General features: G+C 36.9%; 1 long non-coding RNA gene across 1 annotated transcript in view; it reads left to right on the top strand.

Moving 5' to 3' along the window:
* The window catches only part of LOC114699819, a 1,576,032-nt gene that overhangs the window by 1,271,615 nt on the left and 285,797 nt on the right, over positions 1 to 18,620 (top strand). Inside the window, exon 6 of the long non-coding RNA XR_003735587.1 lies at positions 13,982 to 14,144. This is a non-coding gene — a long non-coding RNA (uncharacterized LOC114699819). The remainder of the gene's footprint in view (positions 1 to 13,981; positions 14,145 to 18,620) is intronic.

Raw genomic sequence — 18,620 nt, 5'->3', positions numbered from 1 at the left:
ATTCAGCTATAGCATAGCCAAGCTGCTGGACATCTTGTATACCCTCCATCAGCTACCACATGTCTTTAATCTTTCTTGAATTTATTATAGAATGCTTCAAGCCACCAAGCTCATCCTTTTAAAGCTGCACACATCCCTGAGGAATAAGCTTTTGTGCAATCACAGGCCCTTGAAGATTATCTTTTCCTCTTTGCAATGAGATTCCTTTGAGCCTTGACTTGATAATGCCTCAAAGACTGCTGGATATTAGGACTAGAAGTATGCTGCTCATAGACTCGGAGTTGTAGTTGTTTTGTTTGAGTTTTGGGGTGTGTGTGTGTGTGTGTGTGTATGTGTGTGTGTGTGTGTGTTTGTTCACGTGTGTGCACATGCGCACACTATCCACTATTCAGGCTTATTTGAATCAGCATATGTTATACAAAATACTAGGCTTCATTGCGATGTCACATATGTATATATTGCATTCATCATATTCAGCACAATTTGCTGTTTCTTGTCCATCTCTTTTTGTTCCCCTTCCTGATAATGTCCTCCATTTCCCCAAGTAGTCCTAATTTTACTGTTATGTCTTTTTGGTTTTTGTTTTTAATCTAGATTACACATGAAAGAAAGGCAAATAATATTTTTCTTTGTGAATCTGGCTTATTTGGCTTAATGTGATCATTTATACGTCCACCTAGTTTCTTACAAAAATATAATTTTATTTTTCTTTTTATATTATACACACCATATATATATATGTGTGTGTGTGTGTGTATGTGTGTACAATTAATTCTTTGAGAGTTTCCTATGATGTGCTATGGTAATAGTTACCCCTAGCTCTTCCCAGATGTACTAACTCTCCTGAACACAACCAACTCTGCATCATTTTTAAAAAATCTATAATTATTAATTTGTGATGCCCAAGTATTTTTGGATATGTGGCCTTCTATTGGATTAACGTCAATTTAACAGGACTTCACTCATAGAGAAAACTGATTATCCCTCACAGCATTTAACAGTATCTAATATCTCACTGGCTAGGGATGAGATTGTGTACTCAACTCACATCTTCATGCTGGGATTTGGTCTTATGTGATCTTCCACAGGGTTTGTGTACACTCTTGCAACCATTGTGAGTTTATACATGCTGCTATACTGTGACTAGAAGACCTTGTTTGCTGGTAGTCATCCCCCTACTTCTATGTTTCCAGTCATAACTTTCCATCTTCTGTAACAATCTGTGAGGCTTGAGCAAAGGTGGTGAGATATATATCTGATATATATGTTCCTCTGAAAACTATTATTTTCTGGACCATTTCTGGTTATGAGTTACTGTGTCGATCATCATAGACTGCAAATAGAAGCTTCTCAGAGTTGAGGATTGAGAGAGACACGGATCTATGGGTTTCATAATAAGCCACTTAAAAGTCCATTTAATACTATCTCCATTTAGCAAAGCAATAGTGGTAGATTCTCTGATAGTGACCATTTCCTATCTATCCATAGGTTATATTGTACCTAGTATGGGTTTCACCTTGGAAAGCAGGACTTTAATCCAATCAGAAAGTCGTTTGTTACTTATTTAGGCTAAATTAAACTCCATTTGGGTATGTGTTCCTCATTGCATTGTCTTTATTCCTTCATCTATATCTGGGGAGATGTATGATGCCATAACTTGGTTATTGAAACTATTGCCACAGAAAGCACAGGCATACAGTACCTCTGTTGTATGCTGATTTTGATTCTGTCAAGAGATAGTTGTCCAAGATTCTGAAAGTCTTCCAGTCACCTTACGATGAATTCCAAACTCTTCATTTAATCCTGACCCTTTCCAACTTGTCTTATGTATACATATGGCTAGCTAACAAAGACCATGTCCCCAAGTGCACCTTTACGGGGTTTGCTCTACAATACGGTTGTTCAAGCCAGGCTCAGGGAATCGCCACCATTATCGCAATCCATCTGCATACTCCATTGAACTTGTTTATCATTCAGATACATTTTAGCAGTGATCCAACGGAGGCCTAACCACCCCTTCTTCCAGATTCTGACTATATTAAACCCAATCTTCCATCCAAGCAGATGAAGCTGCAAAACACAGAAAGCATGAGGACAGCACATGCTTACATTAATAGAAAAAAAAAATGGGAAAATAAACACATCACACCTAACCCTAATGACTCAGAATAAGGTATTATATTCATTTCTTAGTCTCTATCCATAAAAGCTTTGACTGGAAAACATCTATGTTACCTTATTTTAGTGGAAAGAAAAGAAGTTTTTATTGGGCCTTTATGATAAAGTTGTAAGTTGAATTTCACTGGTGGGGAAAAAAGGAGGAAAATGAAAAAGTGATAAATAAGAGTGAAAAATAGACTTTTATGAAATTATTATAGACCTTTAACCTTTCCATCATAATGACCTAAGTATAAGAGAAATAACTCCCCAAATACTCAGTAGACATTAAAGATTACAAAAAGAATACAAGATGTTAGACTGAAGACTTTTGCATGAACCACCTTGGTATAATTATTTAATGTCATTCTTCAACCAGATTTCATGCAGAAATGTTTAATAATCGTTTTATGAAAGCATATATGAAGCTGAATTCTGAGCTCGCTCCTTCCATCGCACCATTTTATCACATATTAGAGACTGTATGTGAGCAGCACCTGCTCCAGAAATAACGCCCTGATTCATCAGAACAGAAAAAGTTCAGCAGAAGAGGGGAGTTCTTTCTGATGCAGATGGCATCTGTCATTTAAATAAGTTATTTAAATCAAGTAGGGAAAATATCTGACAAATCTTTTTCAGACAAATACAGCAAAGAAATCTGGAACAACATCTAAGACATCAGAAGTTGTTTTTGGACCTTCAAGATTTCCTTTCATTCAGGCAGCAAAGCATTGTGTCTGTGCTTCCTTCTCTCTCTCTCTCTCTCTCTCTCTCTCTCTCTCTCTCTCTCTCTCTCTCTCTCTCTCCCTCTCTTTCCATCTGCTTATAAGTGTCATTGCTGGAGCTTGTACAAAAACACTTTTGATTAGCACTAAAAAGGTCTAATGTTTGAGACCCTGAATGCAAAATTTCTAATAAAAATAAACTTCAAGGTCTCAGAGTACTCTTATCAGATCAACTGTATGGTCCCAGAGTAGGTTGCTTAAATCCTGGCTAAGCTCGGGAGTGCAAAGCTTAATACCCACAGGCTTGCAATCTTTTTGAATGTGATTATAATTCAGCACCAGCTTTGCATCCTGGATAAAGGTTCCCCTTGAACACAAAGTATGTTACATGCTTGTGTGGTAGTGATCAAAATACTCAGCGGATTATGGTGCTTGCTGTTCTTCAACCTCCAAAGTGGTGTTAAAATGCTACATCCAATCAGCTAAGCTGTAAATTAAATTTTGTAGATTGAAGACATAGTTTTATTTCATATGCCAGAAACTCATTTCAACCCTAGCATTTCTGTTAGCACATTGCATCTAGCAGCATAACTCAAGAGGTTTAATGAAAGTTTAAAAACAATCTGTTGCAGATTTTGTGCCTAATTTATTTTTAATTGCAAATTGTATGACACGTTATTGCCTGTGAAAATAGAAATTTAATTTCCTTCCTGTTTTTTCTTTTCTCTTTCATTTTTTCTTTCCTTCTATTCCCCCCAGCCCCCATAATTCTGTTACAACCAAAGAGGAAACAGGCTTTTAGCATGCTGTTTTCTGAATTTTATTTCTTTATTCTTAGATCCTTGACTGTGCAGTCTTTGGAAACTATATCTCATGCCACTTAGCATTATCCTTCAAACACGTTTTTATGTCTTAAGAATGTGTTACTTGGAATTCTATGAAGTTACAGTTATCCAAGTGGGTAATATGCACTACCTCATCCCAGTGCAGGATGGTGGACCCCTTCGGACAGTGTGAAATTCACACTTAGAAGCATTTTAAAATATTGTAACCTCTTATTGTTGATGCAGTAATAGCACAAACAAGTTAAGTTATAATTATGAGAACAGTTGTCCAATTAATAAAAATAAGTGTTATCTTCAACACTTTCATAATAGTAAAACATAATACTTTATCATTGTGTTGTTTCTTTGTAGTATAACCACTAATTTTTTTAATTGGCCTTCTTTGCTTTGCATTGAAAGAAAAATCAAACAAAAGTGCCTTTTCGGAAAGTTTTGTCGCACTCTGCTGCATCTGATGGTTTGAAGTTGTAGAAGAATCTGAAATGTCAAAACACAGGGTTGGAAACAAAGGTCTTCTGTGTCCGGTTTGCATTCCCTCCTGACATCTTTTGCAAATTTACATCAGAACTGTGTTGTGTTATTTATTTTCAGTTTCCTTGCTTTCTCTTTCTCCCCTGCCCTTAGAGAGTAGCCATCAGCTCCCTTTCTCCCGGCAAGCCTTCCCCCGCCTTTCTGGCACTGTGTCAGCTAAGAAAACTGCCACCTTAGCTAGTGACAAGTTCAGGGCTGCCATTTGCCATATCGGGTGTAAAATAGTGTCTTGAGCAGGTCCATCCTTTCTGCTGGACAGTGCTTTCAGCTTCCCCAAGACCCAGATCCAGAGATGGCCTGGGAAACGGAATGTCTTGCTTGGTGTTAGCTCTTTTGTAAAACGCATCACACAGCATGGACTGTCACAGAACACAGGTGTTATGAGTGAGTGCCTTTACATCCTTGAGATGATTCGGGTCATGGTCAGGGATGACTGGTTGCCTGAGGCGGAGGACATAAACTCAATCTAAAATATTTGGATCATTTCAAGCAGTCAGAAGATCATTGAAATAAGTTAAAAAAAATTAACAAAAATAAGTACAGGATAAGATTAGCTTTTTCAAGAAACAGTTTATTATTTTAATATACTATATTGAAGTAGAAAATATCCTATGGGCTAATAACCACTATCTAGTTCTTTGAGGCATTTGCATGTTTTATTTCTAATTTTTAGAAGATTTAATATATGTAATTACTTTTCTCAGTTCATTCACAATACATCCTTAAGGGGAAATAATTATTTGTTAGTGTTATTTTCCACTTTGCAGCTTAGACATTGGTTCTGATAACCGAAAAATAAATTAATAAATAGCATGTGGTAAAGGAGTAAATACAGGCATTTTTAATATGTGGATGACATATCTGTGATAGATGAATTACAAGAGAAAGTGTTGGTTGTCTATGTTTTTGTTCGCCAGAAAAAGCAATATACATTTTATGAAAAGAGATTTGGTGAAACTTGATGCCTCCTTGAATTGTCCCTCAGATAATGGGACCAGCATTCTAAAGAAGGATTTGGAAAATATTTTTGATCAAATGAATGAAGAATCATTTATGCATAGCATCAGTCATAAGCAATATTTAAGATCTAGGAATGTATGTGTTAGGTTGATAGAACTGGTACATATTCACATATAAATCATTGTGGCAAAAGACAATCATGTTACCAGGACATGAATTGTATCTATTTTTTATAGATTCATGTCCAAGATTGGAGGGTGAGTTACCAGAAAGAGGCCATCTTCATTTTTTCTCCTCCCTCCCTCCTTCCCTCTCCCCCTCTGTCCCTTCTAATTCCCATTACATTCTGAGGTCAAATATTTAGGTAAAGTTACTAAAATTTTACTAAGCACTTTAGAGAAAACTTTGCTAATAGCGAAGGGTAGTTTGGAGTTTAGTCTGTTTGGGCTTTCCAACATAATCCAGGGGGGTGAATTCTCAGTTCTTTGCTTCTTAAAGGCACACTCCTTTCTTTTCTCTCTGGTCATGTACTCATTGTAACTTTACAATACTTTCAAAACTATCTGTGTCTCTCTCCTTTTCTGTCTCTCTGTCTCTCTGTCTCTGTATGTGTGTGTGTGTGTGTGTGTCTGCACTCACTCATTCTTGCTCACATAGAGCCTCATAATCTGTCCCATGTTGAGATAGATAGTATACCAGTATATCTATGATCTTAGTTAGTATATAACTGTACCTATAATCTTTGAGGTTTTAGTAATCTGTAAAAGAAGAATATATCTTTATTTTTAATCAGAATCATTAGAAAGTGATAGATATATCATCACCCAGGCCAGAAGATAGTCATGAATACATCTCTGCTTATGCTATGATTTTCCAACTTTAACTTATACCAAGAAACATACTGTTAGGAAAAGAATATCATAAAAATATATTGTATGAATAAAAATTTAAGAGAAAAAATTAGTTAATAAAAACTTAAATATAAGTATGTCCAAAATGTATATGGGTAATTTATGATACATTTTGCCCCAATCTACAGCACTCAAAAATTGTTCAGCTTGAAAAATATAGTATAAAAAATCAAAATATGTTTTAAAATGTAAAATAATTTAACATAAATAATTATAATATTATGTGAATGCTAATAACCAAAAAGCTGAGCAAATTCCTTTTATATACACAAAATTTAAACTGTATTAGGACCTAATGGATTTTTTTTTGCATTCAAACTAAATTTTAAAATAAATTTATAATCCCCAAATATAAAAAGTAAACTCAACAACTCATTGTAGCATTTGCAAATATACATGTATATCAAACAAAATAGCTTATAGAATGGTTACTCTTAGCTTTGCTCACTAAAATGATAACAACAGAGGAAAACATTTTAGGGTATCAGAATATGTGTGTGATTCAATTTGTTCTCTCACCAAAAGTTATGCTGCTGTATAAATTTAGGATATTTCTTTGACCAATACCTAACATCACAGTGTCAGGCTTACAATGTATTTATTCAGGACAGGGATTTATTTTTGTTCCATTTTATTTGTTTTCCTTCCCATCTGAGTAGCAAATGAAGTTATCCCAGTAAAGGAGACATACATCCAGTGAAATAACTTTTTAAATGCCACAATAAAAAACAGAAAAATGACAGTCACAAACAGCATCTTATGAGGTAAGCTGCATTCTCAGTCCCAAGTGACCTAATTTGTCTGTGGACATACTTCTGAAGCAATTAATGATCTCCAGTCCCTTGTGGTAACTAGAATCCCCTACAGTGGGACATTCAAATTAGCAGACACCTTAGGGATAATAAGTCTAACAGCCCCTATTTTTTTAGATGAAGGACCTGACATTGGGAGACGTTAAATCACTTAACCCATGTCATAAACCTAAATGGAGCAAATTCAAAGCACCTGCTGTCCTGTCCAGCAGTGTCCCATATTTTCTTCCTGCTTTAACTGGCTGAGTTAGCACCCAGGAATTATCCTGTCACCATTTTATCTACTAGTTCCTGGGATCTAAGAGATGAGAAACATAAGGCATACCCATTACAGTAAGGGCACCTCTTGGCATGGACTTTAAATCCTTGAAAAGGGAAAGTTTGGGTGCAATTAAACTAATAATATAAGCTAGAGCATTTGTATCTTTAAGAAAAATTAAAAGATCCCTGGGAAATAACTTACATATGTATTCACATAAGCATTTACACTGAGAAATAAAATTAAACTGGGTCATTCTGAAAATGGAACCAACCCTAGACATATGTCACGTCTGGGGTTGATGTGCCCCATCACCCAGCCATGATCGATCGACTCTGTATTGTGAAACATGATGAGAAGCACGCACAGGAATAGTATTAAGATAAGATTTGGGTTGCTGGACTGGAGAAATGGGGCAGCAGTTAAGAATACTTAATTTTCTTGCAGAGAGCCTGTGTTCAATTCCCAGCACCCACACCATGCCTAACAGCTGCCTGTAACTCCAGTTCCAAGGGATCCGATGTCCTTTTCTGACCTCTGCAGGCTCCTGAATGCACATGAGCACATATACACACTTAGGAACACGCACATTCACACAAGTAAATAAGCACGTGTTTTAAAAATCAGATTTCAGTTACAATCCTGGCAATGAACACATGCCAGGAAGGTGGCATTTTTCTCCATCTTCTCTTAAACATAGATCTTTAATTCTATGAATGTCCGTAGTTGTATTACAGAGCAGGACTTAAGTCAGACCTGAAAATCTGATCACATGGCTGCTCAGGTGGCCTCACAGACTTCTTCCAACCAGTGACCAGATAGGATCTGATCGACTGTACCACTGGGCTACCTATATGCTTAAAAGACAAATGAATGACAGAAAAGATAAATCTTATTTTTGATTATATTAGTCACCTTCATGTCACTGTGACTAAACAAGTTAGGGAACACTTCCTTCAGCAGATGACTTCAACCCATCATGGCAGGAGAGGCTTTGAAGAGTTATGGTGGTAGGCAAGCGAGGCAACAGCTCCATATTTGGTACATCAGGAGGCAGAAACAGGACCAGAAGCAGGGACACAGGATAACCTTCAAGGCCAGCCTATCCTGGTCTATGATGCCACAAAAGGCCTGCTGCTTCATAAAATAGTACTAACAGACCAAGTGTTCAGACACATGACTGTACAGGGAACATTTCACATTCAAACTGTAACAGGAACAATATAGTAATGGACTGGTGTTCAATTTGAAGACCTATAGCCCAAAGTGAGGAAGACAGGGAAAGATATTCTCTATGTATCTGTTCCCCTTGATAACAGGATGCTTTTGAGTATGGAATGTTCATCAGTGCAACAAATATACACTGAGTTTTTAGTATGGATCTGTATATCGAGGAGAAAGAGGCAGCTATATTGTGGGGTCTCCATGTGAAGCACAGTGACTAAGAACCAATAGCAAGGATGGATTCCCAATGTGTGGGGAAAGCATATGTTAGAAGCCAGACTGAGTTAAAGGAACATGTGTTTGTGCAGAGTCTCTGTGCTTATCCTGTATAACACAGCACTGATTTTGAAATAATTTCACCCAAATTCATTCTAATACCACCACATAGGACATAATCTTGGTTAGGGAACCTACATTCTCTGTATCTTATTCTACAGAATGGGGCTAATAATCAATGACACTTACTGTGTGGATGTTTGAGAGATAAAATGGATGCCTGGGATATGATAGGTAGTAAACTGCACAAATTATTACTGGTCTCTTGTGCATTTATGAAAGAGAGGTTAGTTAGTGAATGTGAGCAACATAATCAGGGACTATGCTTCTTACTCCCTTGAAGCCTAGAAATTTGGACTTTGAATGAAGGTGCTGACAAGTTCGTGAGAGAGATTTCTGGATTATCTGAAACGTGTAACTAGCATAAAAATGTAAAGAATACTCTGAGAACTCAGGAGTGAGAAGTAAATCTGTGTGAAATTTCAGGAGGCCAACAGTATAATTTTAGTAGGGAGGAGAATAAAAGGTGACATGATGGTATATAGACCATATAAATATATGTTGGGATGCATAGTTCACTCTCAAATTGTCTGTTCTGTCTACTGAACTGTCTTCCATCATAGTATATGCCCTGACACAGTTGCAGAACACCTGAGTGGCTGTCTTGTTTAAACCTCCTTAGATAGCTCTGAATATCCACATTGTCTTCTGCCATCTCCTCCCTTATCCTTTTCTAAACCACATGAGGATACCTCTTACTTACCTATAAAACTTAAGTAGGCAATACAAGCCAATTATGATGAAAAGACTTTGTGAAGAGTATTATCTCCTATCTTTTCTTTGTGTATAAAATAGTGAAATCTCAACTATAAGAACGTGATATATAAGATAAAAGATATTAAGAAAAGGAAAAAAAAAAAAAAAACTTGTCTTAGCCAGTGTTCTATTGCTGTGAAGAGACACCATGACCATGGCAACTCATAGGAAGGCGTTTAGTTAGGCGCTTCCCTTGCAGCTTCAGAAGTTTAGTCCTCATGATGGGCAACAAGGTGGTATGCAGGCAGGCATGGTGCTGGAGAAGTAGCTGAGAGTTCAGTATCCAGATCAGCAGGCAGCAGGAAGAAGATATTAGGACTGGCTTTGGCTATTTGAAACCTCAATGCCCACCCCCACTGACATGCTTCCTTTGACCAGGCCACACCTACCCCAACAAGACTACCCCTCCTAATTCCTGTCAAGTTGTACCACTCCCTAATGAGCAAGCATTCGCAGATAGGAGCCTAAGGTGGCCATTCTTATTCAAACCACCACACTTCCTTTGCAAAGATTCATTAGAAGGCTTACTGTTGAGAAATATAAAGGATGGAGAAGTGGGAAATCTCTGCAGTGGGCATTTCAGAGCTGATTTTCCTCAGAGTCCAGGTAGTAGTACTGGCTGAAACCTCTCTTAATGCAATTTCATAATCATGGATTTTTTTATCCTCAACTGGCCCCTGAACAGAAACAAACCAAATGATGACAACAGGTCTATTGATGATCTCTTAGATTTTTTTTTTTTTTCTTTTTGAGACAGGGTTTTTCTGCGTAGCTTGGGAGCTTGTCCTGGAACTCACTTTGGACACCAGGCTGGCCTTAACTCACAGAGATCCACCTGCCTCTGCCTCCTGGGTGCTGGGATTAAAGGCATGCACCGCCACCGCCTAGCCTTTTTAGATATTTTTAAGCTTGTTAAATATAGGTAGTGACTGTAATTGCATATTCCACATGTTACAGCTTTCACAGTAACAAAAAATTCAGGCCCCTTTAATGAGTGTGATATGTTAAACTGTCCTAAACATTGGCAATGCTGTGACAGATAAACGCATACCCAACTAACATTTCATGCATTTGTCACAGAAGGCCACTTTAGACCTCTGTAAATCAGTGGTCTGTGGAGTAGAAACTAGTGTGGTTAAAGGTAGACATGTTAAACTGCCTGCTTCTGCCAGTCTCACTCTGGTATGACAGTTTCATTAGAGTCTCGTAGACCTAAAGTAGACCTGCCTGGTTTGTACACCCGCAGTTATCACTCCAGAGCGTACACTGGCCCAAGAGCTGCCCTGTTGAGGAGATCATAATTTTACTGAGCATTCGTTCTGAAAACATGTTTTAGTAACGAGCATGGTAAATGGGCCCTAGTACAAAACAATAAAAGAGACATTCTCCACAATCATAGATAATCCATTTCTTCACCAAATGTAAGATCCATACTCTATCCCCAGTGAGCTGTACCCAAGTCTGACAAGCACCATTCAACTGGACAACTGACTTTAAACATGAGCCATCGATGGAGATTTCTCTTCCTACCTGAGCTCTTTGATGCAGGTGAAATCTGTGCATCTTTGTCCGTGCCTTGGGCACCTTATTATCCAAAAATACGAGGAAACAGAAATATTGGGTAACTTTCTAATAAATGATACTTCAACATTCAATTTGTTCTGTCTTTTCAAGCAGAATTAGTTTTAGAGGTATTTTTGTTCATTTATTATTGGAAAAGACCTTACTAACTTATTCAAGCAAGAAAATTACCCCAAAAGCTCACAAGATTTATAATGCTTGGGGAAAAAAAAAGGCAATTCAAAACCTAATGAGACATTTTAGGCCTCATTTACATCTCTAACCTGACCCATTTTCTGCAAAACGTTTTTGTTGGTAATTTACATACTAAAAGCTAGTTATTTATCCATCCCTAACCAAAAAGTTGATGAGATTACTAATACCACAGTGAAGTTACGATTACCCTAAAAGCTAAATACAACCATTACTAGGAGGTTGACTATTGAGTCATTTATTTAGCTATAATCTTCATTACAGGCTGGCAATGTACCCAAACTCTGAAAAAGAAAATGACGTGAAGGCCCCAATATTTCATTGCCACACTGGGATTGAGAGAGGCAATCTGTCCAGGAATTCTCACACTTTGGAAGTAAAGAACAGTGAGGTGCTTTTGTTTATGTACACATGCATATATTAGGTATATATATATATATATACTTCTAATTTGAAGCTAGTAATTTTCTTGTTTACTTGACGCACTTATATTTGTTGTTGTTGAGTTGTGTATGTATAAGGACATTTTTCTGCATGTGCACAGTTACACGTGTGTATGAGTATGTTGTCAATGTGTGTACTTGAATGTAAGTCTGAAAGACAGAGGACAACCCTGTGTGTCGCTTCTCTTCAGGTACCATCCATCATGTTTTTTGTTTGTTTGTTTGTTTGTTTGTTTGTTTTGTTTTGTTTCTGAGATAGGGTCTCTCTCTCTCTGGGTTCTGGGCTTGACAGTTTGGATCAGCTGGCTGGCCACTAAGCCCCAGGAATTATCTATCTCTATTTGCTCTTCACTGGGATTAGAAGAGTTTGCCACCATACCTGGCCTTTTACATGTGTTCTGGTCATTGAACTCTGGTTCTCATGCTTGCATGGAAAGCATTGTACTGACTGAGCTATCTCACCTGCACCAGATCTAGTTATTCTTTTGTGCTCAGTTAATAAAGAATATTAACTTCCAATATTCAAAGGGAAAGGAAGGCTACATTGAAGAGCTGCAGTGTGTCTCTAAGTTTCAGGAAAAATTTTTTGATAATAAACTGGAAACCCACATCTTAAAAGGATGAACTGAGGAGATAGGGAGAATTAGCCAACAGATACAAAGTTACAGATAACAGTGATAAATTTTGAACTCTATATCAAAGTAGGGTGATTATAGCCACTAATATATTGTATATTTCAAAATGGTTAGGTGAAAAATTTTGAGTGTTTTAATAACAAGGTAGTTATATGTATTTAAAGTGATATATATATATATATATATACATATATATATATAAGTAACTAAAAATAATAACCCTTTACTGTGTGCATGCATCAAAATACTACCCCAGAATATATTATTAGGAGCTGGCTAACAATATATATCCCTATCTATGTTAACCTTCCACTAATATCTTAAGAGACCATGAAAAAGCAAAGTTTTAGGAGCTCAATGAGGAAAGTACTTATTGTTGAAATGTAAGTTTGGGTACTCAGAAACCACATGCAACTCTACATAGTCTGTGGTGTGCATCTGTGAACATGGTGCAAGTGAGGGTGTGAAGAAAGAGAGATCCTGGAGTCATGCTGGCCAACCAGTGTACCCAAAAGGACAAGCTCAAGGTTCAATGAGAAACCAAATATCAAAAAATAAGGTAGAGAGCAATTGAAGAGGTATCCTGCAGGTTAATGTCTGGTCAGTCCACATTACCTCATAGACAAGATCACTTATACAAATGTATACATGTGCAAGTATGCATACATGCACATGTGAATGTACAGAGAGAGAGAGAGAGAGAGAGAGAGAGAGAGAAAGAGAGAAAGAGAGAGAGAGAGAGAGAGAAAGAGAGAGGAGATACCTGCCCATGGCTGTGAAATAAGACGTTGGCCATCTCTATTTCTCTCCCAAGCTAAATGCACACCAACAACTGTGTTTTCCACTTATCCATCTTTATCACCTATTACCAATAGTACTTGTCTCTTGATATACCTATGTCATAAGGAAAAACTACAAAGAATGTATAGTTTCTGAAGCCAGCTCTCAGGAAAAAAAGAGAAAAAAGAATTCTAGTCCTAGAATCTCTCACATTTTAAGGAAACTCATCAGGCAATCAGGCAATTCATTTTGCCTTCCTTGTGGTGGAGGAAAGGAGAGGGCCGAGGTACCCTGATGTACCAGTGAGGTAACCATCAATGTAATGCAAGAGGAAAAGAAGAGACTTCTCTGGTATGTTGGAATGTGACCTCTCCTTACTCTTATAGAGTAATAATCATTTTTAAGAGGAAAATCCTTTGTGCTATGCCAAATTTCTTTTCATTTTTTTTTTTACAGAATATTAATGTACTATTATAAAGTAAGCAGGCTAGACACACCAATACATGTTTGCATTAGACTCAACACTGCAACTTGGATATACTAACAAGATTCATTCCAGTGCCAACATGACAAGAAACAGAGTCTTAATGGTTTTCCTACTTAACTACCACCAAACACATGGTTTTGGTGTGTTATCTTCATATACAGTGAAAAATGTATAAAGCCACAAATGCACAGTTTTTTAATATTTCATTAAAAAATCATTGAAACTCATAAAATTATGATACAGGCAATAGGAATTATCATTGCCTTTTCTTTTTTATTTGTGCATAATTCTTGAGCAACGTAATTGAAGTACTGGTCCCTACATATGTCATGCTCTTCTCTCTCCAGGTGAAAATCTGATACCTATAAAGAATACCCTAGGCTGAGCGACCGGGTGGCCACCATTTTCCACCTGTGACGGGCCAGCAGACTGAGGCAAAACACGCTGAGTTTGCTGGCAGACGGTCTACACTGGAACTGAGCAAGAATCTCCAGGGAAGGCCTTGCAGAGGTAAGTGTCTGTGTGTGGGCAGGTACTTTGATAGCCTCGTTTTCTGGGCAAACTCTTTATTGGATTTTTCAGTCAATCATGGCATTTGTTTCAGCAGGAACTGTCAACATATTACCACTTCTCTTTTTCCCTGCTCTATACCTTGCTTGCAATCACTCTCCTTTCAGAAATGAATTGATACCTCACTTGACCATGTCTTGAGCATGTGCATAATGTTACAACTAAAACTTCAGAAATGAAATGGAGAGATAGAACGAGAGAGAGAGAGAGGCTATTCTGTACATTTAAAATTGGAGGAGGGAATGGAGGATGGATTGTGGGGGAAGGCTGGCGGAACAGAAGCTGGGAAGAGAGGGGGATCTGTCATTAGTATACAAAATGAAGAAAAAAATTACTTAATAAAAAATAAATAAATAAGTAAAAATTAGCATAACATATATTTTAAATTATTTAAATATAGCTGTCAAGGGCTTTGAGATCCTGTAATTATTTATTAGTATTTTGTATAGAAGAGGGATAAAATGCAGAATAGCTCTGTTTCCTAAAAGGGAAAGATAAAATGTTGCCAGGAGAAAAGTCTAGAAGAAGTGGTAAACTGTGTGAAAGAAAATCTGCCATTTGCTAGCATGATTGTTAAATGTAAATCAGGGATATTTGCTGTGCTAGTGAGCCAGTGTCTCCAACTACACAAAAGGAAATGTATCCCAGAAGATATGATATGTAAATCATGCAAATATAACTTTTATTGGTAGAGTATTGTTGTACACAAAGATCATGATTACATTGTAAAGTGAAAGTTTTATATAGCTCAAGTTGCCACTGAGTTTCTTGGTTTGAAGTTTCTAAGTTTTTCCAAACATGACACTGATATTATTAACCCATTTATAAACCAGAATTATAAAGGGTATAAATGCACACAAATTTATGATTCACTGCACCATATATCCCCTGAGTGTCTGACTAGTTTAAGGTCTCTGACTATATTTAGAGAAAACTAGTTCCTGCATATGATATAGGCAAAGACTGAAAGCAGAAATTCTATAGAATGTCTAAATGTCACAGGTGTTATTGGAATGGAAATGCATTTTCTATACATTTTCTAGGTGTTATATATAGATGGAGTTGGATACCATATTGTTACACTTTATTTCTGACTTGTCACCTATCACCTTTTCCAAAATTACTAGAAACTAAAAATACCATCATAAAATCATGAACAGGAGTGCTTTGGCAGAAGCTTGGGAGTCCAGGTTCACTACCATCTTTAAGAAATATGGTATATGTCACTTTCAATATTGCTGGTGGGTTGAGCCAAACTAATAAACGCAGAATAGATTTGATTTTAGAAACAAGTACTGCAGGCAGCCTAATCATTTCGAAAAGGAAAGGAAGAGAAATGTGTAATAAAATTGTTAGAGGAAAAGCAAGTGTCAGTAAAAAAAAAAAAAAAATTCGAAGTTAGAAAAACCATATATTTAAGTAAGAGGTTCACTTCACATGTCCTTTCATAAAGATCTATTTTATTGCCTTTAGTTATGTGTATGTGTGTGGTGGGGGCAGGGAGTGTATACATAAGTATGGGTGCCAGCAGAAACCAAAAGAGGGAGTTAGATCCTATGGACTTCTGGGTTTGGAATTACAGGCAATTTTTAGCTACCAATTATTAGCTACTCAACCTGGGTTCTTGGAGTCAAACTTAAGTCTCTGAAAGACAAATATGTGCTCCTAACTGTTGTACCATCTCTTTAGACTTTTTGTAGACTTTTTGATGATGTGAATAAAGCCTTCACATTTTTTTTCCACTGATGAAATCCAAGTTTTCCTGTGTTTAAGGAAAATTAGGAGGAAAATCTTTCTCCTGAGTAAAGTGACACATGAGTAAAGTATATTTACAGTCAATGTATTGAATTATTGAAATTAGCAATAAGTAACAATGTTGCCCTTAAATGATGCAGTTTGCTCAGAGAATACATAAGTTAACAATACATTAGACTTCTTGCTACAGACAAAGCTTACCCCTTTCAAGCCATAAACTTGCACAGAATCCTCTGACATCTGCCTGTTTGTGATCGGGTATGTGATCATTTGTATTTCCTTGATATAAATGTCCTTATGAATCAATACAAGGGGTCCTAGTACTTATGACAGCATCTTTGTAGTTAGTTATCTAAGAAACATGTGTTGCAGGCATTTTAATTTTTCAGAGATTAAATAACTCTCAGAGGCACACAACAGTTTTCCTTCTAGAGACAGATAGACCTTAAAACAAAAAGCAAAACTATCCTTTTTCCCTAATGATTTTCATTTTGCCCTGGATATTAGTAATTTACTATTTGGAAAAGGGCGGGTGAGGTTCAATGCTACATCACATTGCTAATCTGGGAGTTTGAATATCCAGTTCAAATGGAGCTTGTTTGGAGGACACAGGCTTTTCATATCACCTATTATCATTTAAATTTCATTTTATGTTTTGACATCTTCTCTTATTAGAAAGTAGAGAAAACATCAAAATGTACTTCGTGGATCTTCATTTTGAAGCTTAGGTGCACAGTTCTGTAATGAATGTTGCTATAATATGTGGTGTTGCTGGGAAGAAAGAAAATCTCACTTTCAATGAATCACTTTAATAATTTTTAGTTACAAGCTATAATTAATGTGAATAATGGCAACAAAGGTAATGCGCAAGAAAAGTAATTTTAGTCTTTAGTTAAAGAAGTTTAATGTAAGCACCTCTCTTCTATTTAACAAATATTTATGTGCCAGGAATCTTGCTGGTAGGTGTCAGGAGTCCTAAAGCTTACACCTATTCTGTGCTATCATTGCAAGTTCATCTGAGTGTTAGAAGAAGTAAAGCACAAATTTCCCCAAAGCTTGCATATAACAGGAAAAGTTCTCAATATCAGATTGGTGAAGAGGAAATGATAATGTAAAGCTTGAGTTTCAGTGAAAGCAGAACTTGAATTTAGAAAGCAAAAGTGTATGGGCAATTTCCTGAGATGGGGAACTAGCCGCATGATTGGGTAAAAGTAAAAGGCACACGGGGCAGTGGCAGAAAAATGCAGAACAGGTGGTGAAGAGAAGGAATCAAGATCATACCAGTGCAAGAGGGAAGAGAAAGTCACAAAGGGTCCTAGTGACCCAAAGAAAGAAAAACTGACATCCCATCTAAATGCAGTGAAAACCATATGGGGCCTTAGAAAGTACACAGCCAGGTTTCCATTCATAATAGAACCTTCCATTAATAATGTAACCTGGGGTTGATGGGCTGAAATGAAAAGGAAGAGAGCATATAGAAAGATGTATCTGGATTTTTTTTTATATCAAATCAGATATGAGAAGAGGATAAAGTTGTATGGGTCTAAGAATGAGATGGAGACAAATAAAAGAATTCCACTCCCTTCAGAAAAAGAATTGACTGGAGCTAGCAAAGATGTGAATAAAGAGGCCCAGGAACGACTCTTTGAATTCTGGCTTGCGATATTTGCAGCTATGTTCATCATGAAATGGCTCTAAGTTAGCCACACTAGATATAACCATAAGAGTACCTCATCTGCAGCCTGAACCTCAAAAATCTGGGCCAAATGAGTAACTTTGAAATCACTGACTTCTCGGTAGTAACTGAAGCCAAGATGGAGAATGAGATGATGAAAGGAGAGATGGTAGAAGGATGAAAAAAAAAAGTCACGAACAGAAAATACTATGATTGGCTTCATTCTTTGGTGGTTAGGTAGAGAAGCAGCCATGAAGGAAGCTGAGACAGAATAGTCAAAGCGAAAGGAGAAGTACAGAGTAAAGAGATACCATGAAAAAAAAAAAAAACAAAAAAAAACAAGGGAGCAGTGACAATATTTCCAAAGAGGTACTAAAAGACACACTGAGTTATGTGGTCTCCCTCATATTAAACAAGGCTATCATTACTTGCCTTTGCAACAGAGATTTTTATAAAAGAATGTGTCAGAAATCCATATTACAGGACATTAGTCCATGAATGACAGAGGAAGAAGCAGGATCAGCACATTTAGACAAAGCTTTCTAAAACTGGGTGTGAAATTAAAGTTGGAAACTGCAGCTTCTAGGTAGCAAGTTCTACCTGATTTTCTCCACATTTTTGGATCTGTTTTTCTAGGGTAGGAATTTTCCATATATGTGTACAAGGAATGGGAAGACAAGTCGCTGTACAGGAAGGGCAACAGGAAAGTGGTTGGCCACAAACATAACATAGTAGGAAACACAATGTGAAAGCACCTCGTGAGACAGTTCTGATGGGATCTGGAATAGATGTAGATGAAAGAGTGGAGCAAACAAATGAGGCAGAAAAGCACTCGAACAAGTCATCAAGTTATCCCAATTGAATACTACAAAGTAAACTTGGTAACTGCTATCTGATTTTTTTTTATACTGATAGTAAGTACCTAAAGTGGAATGATGGAAAAGACCAATAAAAATGTAACCATCAGGAAAACAGATGGACTGATG

The sequence above is a fragment of the Peromyscus leucopus genome, chromosome 17 (assembly GCF_004664715.2).
Source record: "Peromyscus leucopus breed LL Stock chromosome 17, UCI_PerLeu_2.1, whole genome shotgun sequence".
Taxonomy (NCBI): domain Eukaryota; kingdom Metazoa; phylum Chordata; class Mammalia; order Rodentia; family Cricetidae; genus Peromyscus; species Peromyscus leucopus.
Note: the sequence above shows the minus strand (reverse complement) of the source record. Positions and strands in the feature narration are given on the sequence as shown.